The sequence below is a fragment of the Somniosus microcephalus genome, unplaced genomic scaffold (assembly GCF_052327205.1).
Source record: "Somniosus microcephalus isolate GS21.2 unplaced genomic scaffold, FLI_Smic_1.0 unresolved_chr2, whole genome shotgun sequence".
NCBI lineage: Eukaryota > Metazoa > Chordata > Chondrichthyes > Squaliformes > Somniosidae > Somniosus > Somniosus microcephalus.
This window is the reverse complement of record NW_028225180.1, coordinates 1,638,244-1,646,467: the sequence shown is the minus strand read 5'-3', so window position 1 is coordinate 1,646,467 and position 8,224 is coordinate 1,638,244.

The window sequence follows — 8,224 nt, the reverse complement described above, 5'->3', positions numbered from 1 at the left end:
ACTTCCGTCGGCAGCGAGTTCCAGGTCCTCAGCACTCGTTGCGTAAAAATGTTTTCCCTCACATCCCCCCTGTATCTCTTGCCCAAAACCTTAAATCTGTTTCCCCGAGTCCTTGTACCATCAACTAGTGGGAACAGCCTTTCCCCGTCTAGCCTATCCAAACCCGTCATAATCTTGTACACCTCTATCAAATCACCCCTCAACCTCCTTTGCTCTAATGAAAACAAATCCAGCTTCTCCAACTTGTTCTTGTCGCTAAGATTTCTCAGGGCAGTGTCCTAGGCCCAACCATCTTCAGCTGCTTCATCAATGACCTCCCCTCCAACATAAGGTCAGAAATGGGGATGTTTGCTTATGACTGCACAGTGTTCAGCGCCATTCACAACTCCTCAGATAATGCAGCAGTCCATGTCCGCATGCAACAAGACCTGGATGAAGTTCAGGCTTGGGCTGATAATTGGCAAGTAACATTCGTGCCACACAAGTGCCAGGCAATGACTGTCTCCAACAAACGAGAGTCTAACCACCGCCCCTTGACATTCAATGGCATTACCATCACCAAATCCCCCACTATCAACATCCTGGGGGTCACCATTGACCAGAAACTTAACTGGACCATCCACATAAATCCTGTGGCAACAAGAGCAGGTCAGAGGATGTGTATTCTGCGGCAAGTGTTTCACTTCTTGACTCCCCAAAGCCTTTCTGTGGTGTATGTAACCTGTTCCACCTTAAGAGAACTACCTTAAGAGATGTACTACTTTCTCTTGGCTGCTGTAAACTGTAATACTGTAATACCGGTGGTGACCACACCAGTATATAAGTGTTGTGCAAGGATTGGCTGGGCAGTTCAGCCCTGACCTTCGAATAGTAAAGACCTGTTAAAAGTTATTCTTGTTGTCTGTGTCCAGTGATTGATCCTAAACCTAACTGGGACATACAGACTCAACAGTGGCGACGAGTCCGATCTTACCCTGCGGCAAATTTACATCCAAGACAGCTTCGTCCTCAAAACGGGCGTCGAGAAGAGGCATCCGCCCTCATCATCCTGCTGAACACCATCGCACGGGAGGCATCGAGAACCCGGGTTAAAAAGAAAAAGAATTCTGACCACAAAGCCCTCCATCAGCGACAGGCAGTGTTCATCTCTTCTACCACGGTGGTGGGTAAGCCGATCAGCGACACGAGCAGAAAGTCGGCCGCGTTGACTGTGGAGTAGGTGAGGGAAAACGGAGGAATAAGGGCGGAGAGCTCGACCACGGCCGGTAGAAAGGGCCGGGCTGCAATCGAGGCCGAGAGGCGCAGCGACTGGGGCAGCTTAAGGCTCGAGAGCCGCGGAGAACTCAAACACAGCCGGTGTACAGGACCGGGCTGCGAGCGGGGCTGCGAGGCAAAACAGCGTCGGGGAGTTGAGAAGCTTAAGGCACGAGAGCCCCGGAGAATTCAAATGCAGACGGTGTAAAAGACGGGGCTGCAAGCGGGGCTGCAAGGCAAAGCAGCGTTGGGGAGTGAGAACCGCTGGGGAGGCGAGAACGGCAGCAGCAAGGCAATCACCATTGCAGCCAGCGGGGGAAGAAGGCAAATGCGGGAATCCACCATTGTAGTCAGCGGGGGAAGAAGACGAGCGCGGGAAAGACCACCAAGCGCGGGAAGCAGCCATTTAAAAAAAAAAAAAAAAAATTAAACTTACAAGGATGCCTAAACATGGGAGCATTAATACCTTTGATAGTGATGTCGAAGATTGGACCACGTATGTAGAACGCATGGAAGTTTATTGTAAAGCAAATAAGGTACCAGATGATGAGAAAGCATTAACCTTATTAAGCTCAATGGGGGCGAAGACATACGGGCTATTGAAGCACCTTCTATCACCAATTAAACCGGTGGATCAGACCATCGCGAATATTGTTACTGTCCTGAAAAATCATTTAAACCCCACGCCGCTGATGATAGCGGAACGATTTAAATTTTACAGAAGAACGCAGTTGAAAGATGAAAGCAACGCTGAATTTTTAATTGAACTACGTAAGCTATCGAAGTACTGTCAGTTTGGGACAGGGCTAGCAGATGCGCTGAGATATAAATTTGTGTGTGGATTGTTAAAAGAAGGAACACAAAAGCGACTGCTTGAAGAGAATGATCTTACGCTTGATGAAGCTGTCACTATTGCAGCATCGCAAGAAGCTGCAGCAAGAGGCACTGCGGAAATGCAGCTACGGTCACCGGAACTCTGTACCAATCAAATGGTCTTGAGTACAGGAAAATGTTATCGTTGTGGAAAGACAACACACGATCAGAATTAGTGCTGGTTCAAAAATCAGGAATGCAGAAAATGTGGCAGGCTTGGTCACATAGCTAAAGTATGCCAGTCAGGAAAGAAGACCAGCAACAAAAAGTCACCGCAGGAAAAGTACAAAAAGGTACACAAGGTGACAGAGAACAGTTCGAATGAACAGAAGTCAGATTCAGACGCCAGCAGTAATGAACTGGGTAGTCTAAGAGTACACAATGTTGGTAAAGAAGCAGACCTCCAAACAATTTGGGTCACACTTCAGATAGCAGGAGTCCAAGTGAAGATGGAATTGGACACTGGATCAGCATTGACGGTCATGAATAAGAAAGATTACAAAAGGTTATTCCCACATATTCACCTACGGGATACGGAGATTGTATTGAAAACATACACGGGGCAAAGAGTATACCCCATCGGGAAGATAGAGGTAAAGGTGGTCCACAAGGGCAAAGAAGCCGAGGAATGGACTTATATGTGATACCTGAGGGAGGTCCACCACTACTGGGACGGGAGTGGATTAGGAAAATAAATATGGACTGGCATTCCTTAAAAGCATTAACGGTAGATTCCGGTACAAAAGATGTCAAACCTAAACGATTGTCCAGAATATTGGACGATGCTAAAGAGGTGTTCCAACAAGGACTGGGAACACTGAGAGGAATTACGGCAAACATCAATTTTGAAGAACATGCAAACCCGAAATTTTTCAAAGCCAGACCGGTACCTTATGCAATACGACCTGCTGTGGAAGCTGAGCTGGAAGGGCTAGAACGTTCAGGAGTACTGTCTGAGGTAGACTGGAGTGAGTGGGCCATGCCCATTGTCCCAGTCATGAAGCGTTCATCGAGCAACAAGCCGGGGGAACCGGGGAAGGTTCGCATCTGTGGTGATTTCAAGATCACTGTTAATCCGGTGCTTCACACGGTGCAGTATCCACTTCCACGGATTGAGGATATCGTCGCTTCATTGTCTGGTGGGAAACACTTCACCAAGATAGACCTGGCGCAGGCGTACTTACAGATGGAAGTTGAGGAAGCGTCACGCCAGTATCTCACGATCAACATGCGTAGAGGCTTGTACCGGTATAATAGACTGGTTTTTGGAGTGGCATCGGCTCCAGCAATATGGCAGAGGGCCATGGAGCAGGTATTACAGGGAATTCCAGGTACACAATGTTACCTGGACGATATTCTGATTACAGGAGATGATGACGAGGAACACCTTGCAAACTTGGAACTGATGCTCGCCAGATTGAAAGAATATGGTCTTCGAGTTAATCACCAGAAATGTGAATTCTTTCAGAAGCGGATCTCGTACTGTGGTCATGTCATTGACCAGGAGGGGCTTCACAAGTCACCTGACAAGATTGAAGCTGTTGTGAAGGCTCCCGCTCCGAATAATGTATCCCAGTTGAGGTTGTTTCTAGGGTTGATTAACTATTACCATAAGTTTCTGCCAAATTTATCCACGGTGCTGCACCCGCTGAACGCTCTTTTGCAGAAGGGAGTACCATGGAAGTGGAGCGAGGAGTGCAAGAGGGCCTTTCACGAAAGCAAGGCATTGATCACCTCAGATGAAGTGTTGGCTCACTTCAACCCAACGCTGCCTATTCGTTTGGCTTGTGATGCTTCTCCATATGGTATTGGGGCAGTACTCTCACACAAGTTGCCAAATGGCCAGGAGAGGCCAGTTGCGTTCGCATCCAGATCATTGACCTCCGCTGAGCGCAATTATGCTCAGATAGATAGGGAGGCTCTCAGCCTTGTGTGGGGAGTAAAGAAGTTTAATCATTACCTGCAGGGCCAAAAGTTTACGCTTCTGACAGACCACCAGCCGTTGGTATCCATTTTTAACCCTAAGAAGGGTGTTTCGGTGATGACAGCACAGAGACTCCAGAGATGGTCCCTTTTCCTAGGGGCACATCAATATCAGATAGAATTCAAAGGTACAAAGCAGCATGGTAATGCTGATGGGCTGTCGCGCCTGCCACTACCTACAGAGGAGGAGGCACCGACGGTTGACCCTGTTGAGTTATTTCACTTGACCATCATCGAATGTTTACCAGTCACCAATGCAAGTATTGAAAGAGAAACCAGGAATGACCCGACACTGTCCAGGGTCTACGAAGTGACAGTGAAGGGATGGCCAGCACATGGTGATCCACTGTTACCGGCATTCTCAGCAAGACGAGAACAGCTGTCTGTCTGTCACGGAACATTGATGTATGGAACAAGGGTGATTATTCCTCCTAAGTTAAGAGAGAGATTTCTAAAGGAACTGCATGAAGGTCATCTGGGGGGAGTCAAGATGAAAAGCCTTGCTAGGGCTTATGTGTGGTGGCCGGGTATCGCCCAACAGATAGAGGAGCTGACGAAAAGCTGCTCAGGGTGCCAAAAAGTGCAAAATGCTCCTCCGATTGCACCGCTGCATCCATGGGAATGGCCTTCAACCCCATGGCAACGTGTACATATTGACTTTGCTGGTCCTTTCATGGACTCCATGTTTTTAATTGCGGTGGACGCACATTCTAAATGGCCAGAAGTGATTAAGATGACTACCACTACCTCGGAAAAGACGATTGCGGTGTTAAGAACGATATTTGCGAGAAATGGATTGCCAGAACAAATATGTTCAGACAACGGACCGCAGTTCGTGTCAGAAGAATTCCAGAGATTCATGAAGAAGAATGGGGTGAAACATTATACCTCTGCCCCATATCATCCGGCTACAAACGGGTTGGCCGAGAGATTTGTACAAACGTTTAAAAAAGCAATAAAGGCAATGAGCGAAGATCAGATTCCACTACAACACAAGGTGGACAAATTCCTACTGGCATATCGAAACGCCACTCATGCAGTGACAAACCAAAGTCCTGCCATGATGTTCTACAACAGGAGGTTGCAGTCCAGGTTGGAATTGTTAAAACCAAATGTGCGGAGGGAAGTTGAAAACAAACAGTTCCAGCATATAAATAACAAGACCACTTGGAGTTTTGAAATAGGACAACCAGTGTTAGCCCGGGACTATAAAAACAAGAAATGGCAATCTGGAACAATTCGGGCCAGACAAGGACCCCTGATGTACACGGTAGATATTGGTGAAAATGTAATACGGCGTCATGCTGACCAACTGGTAGAATCGAGAACAAGGGTCGAACCCATCATTATGGCAGAGACAACCGTGAAGGAAGTTAGTGAACCTGAAGCATCTACCTCAGAAGTGAATGGACCTGATGATGATGTCCAATCCATAAGAGACCAACTAGATGAGTCACCCCAGCAACGAGAATCACAGACCCCTGAAAGGCGTTATCCAACTCGAATCAGGAGGCCTCCTCAGAGACTGAATCTTTGAACTGTTTTGCATGAAGTTGTATATATATATGTTATTATGTTATGTTAAATGGGGATATAACTGTTAAGCTAAAAAGGGAGGATTGTGGTGTATGTAACCTGTTCCACCTTAAGAGAACTACCTTAAGAGATGTACTACTTTCTCTTGGCTGCTGTATACTGTAATACTGTAATACCGGTGGTGACCACACCGGTATATAAGTGTTGTGCAAGGATTTGCTGGGCAGTTCAGCCCTGACCTTCGAATAGTAAAGACCTGTTAAAAGTTATTCTTGTTGTCTGTGTCCAGTGCTTGATCCTAAACCTAACTGGGACATACAGACTCAACACTTTCCACCATCTACAAGGCAGAAGTCAGGAGTGTGATGGAATACTCTCCACTTACCTGGAAGAGTGCAGCTCCAACAACACTCAAGAAGCTCGACACCATCCAGGACAAAGCACCCCATCCGCCACCTTAAACATTCACTCCCTCCACCACCGGCGTACCGTGGCTGCAGTGTGGACCATCTACAAGATGCACTGCAGCAACTCACCAAGGCTTCTTCAGCAGCACCTCCCAAGCCCACGACCTCTTCCACCTAGAAGGACAAGGGCAGCAGGCGCATGGGAACACCACCAACTCCAAGTTTCCCTCCAAGTCACACACCATCCTGACAAAGAAGTATATCACCGATCCTTCATCGTCACTGGGTCAAAATCCTGTAACTCACTCCCAAACAGCATTGTGGGAGCACCTTCACCACACGGACTGCAGTGGTTCAAGAAGGCAGCTCACCACCACCTTCTCAAGGGCAACTATGGATAGGCAATAAATGCTGGCCTTGCCAGCGACACTCAGATCCCATGAACGAATAAAAAAACACAGGAACACTGGGAGTCCATTCAGCCTCTGGGGCCCGTTACACAGGAACATGAGGAGGCCATTCAGCCCCTCGAGCCTGTTACACAAGAACAGGAGGAGGCCATTCAGCCCCTCGAGCCTGTTACACAAGAACAGGAGGCGGCCATTCAGCCCCTCGAGCCTGTTACACAGGAGCAGGAGGAGACCATTCAGCCCCTCGAGTCTGTTACACAGGAACAGGAGGAGGCCATTCAGCCCCTCGAGAGTCTGTTACACAGGAGCACTGGGAGACCATTCCGTCCCTCGATCCTGTTACATAGTGTTGTCCCAAACCTACTTCTGTTTGTTCACTTGAGCAGTAACAAGTTCAGTCTTCTGGTTATAAACATTTTATTCGATAACTTCAGCATAAAAAGCAATTTACAAAGTGGAGTATAGTCACAGATAGAACACGCGGACCTAGGCATTGGGCCTTTTCGTGCTGCTTGAACAACTTTACATTTATACACTTCTTTACTTAAAAATCAGCAATAGATTGCAAGGAAGCATCCATCAGTTATGTTGCGTATAACAATTCCCGGTTATACTTTAGCAGACACAGGGCTATCCCTTTACTTTAAGCTAAAGCGACAAGGAGCAAAACACCGCATACATACTCACACCAGTGATTGGTCAATTCGGCGATGACTAGACATATGATTTCTGACAACTGACAAGGCTGCAGTTGAGGAGAGTGTGAGGAGTTAGAGGAGTGAGGGGTTAGAGGCGTGAGGGGTTAGAGGGGTGAGGGGTTAGAGGGTGAGCGGTTAGAGGGTGTGAGGGGTTAGAGGGGTGAGGGGTTAGAGGGGTGAAGGGTTCGAGGGGGTGTGGGGTTAGAAGGGTGAGGGGTTAGAGGGGTGAGGGTTTAGAGGGGTGAGGGGTAGAGGAGTGAGGGTGTAGAGGGGGCGAGAGTTTAGAGGGGGTGAGGTGTTAGAGGGGTGAGGGGTCAGAGGGGTGAGGGGGTGAGGGGTTAGTGTGGTGAGGGGTTAGAGGGGGGAGGGGTTAGAGGGGGTGAGGGGTTAGGGGGTGAGGGGTTAGAGGAGTGAGGGGTTAGAGGGGTGACGGGGTAGAGGGGTTGAGGGGTTAGAAGAGTGAGGTGTTAGAGGGGTGAGGGGTTAGAGGGGTGAGGGGTTAGAGGGGGTGAGGGGTTAGAGGGGGAGGGGTTAGAGGGGTGCGGGTTTAGAGGGGGTGAGGATTTAGAGGGGTGAGGAGTTAGAGGAGGTGAGGGGTTGGGGGTGTGAGGGGTTAGAGGGGTGAGGATTTAGAGGGGTGAGGAGATAGAGAGGTGAGGGGTTAGGGGGTGAGGCATTAGAGGGGGTGAGGTGTTAGAGGGGGTGAGGGTTAGAGGGGTGAGGGGTTAGAGGGGTGAGGGGTTAGAGGGGGTGACCGATTAGAGGGGTGGGTGACCGATTAGAGGGGTGAGGGGTTAGAGGGGTGAGGGTTTAGAGGGGTGAGGCATTAGAGTGGTGCGTGGTTAGAGTGGGTGAGGGTTTAGAGGGGTGAGGGGTTAGTGGGGTGAGGGGTTGAGGGGGTTAGAGGGGGTGAGGTGTTAGAGGGGTGAGGGGTTAGAGGGGGTGAGGGGTTAGGGGGGAGGGGGTGAGGGTGTTAGAGGGGTGAGGGGTTAGAGGGGTGAGGGATTAGCGATTTGAGGGGTTAGAGGGGGTGAGGGGTTAGAGGGGTGAGGGGGTGAGGGTG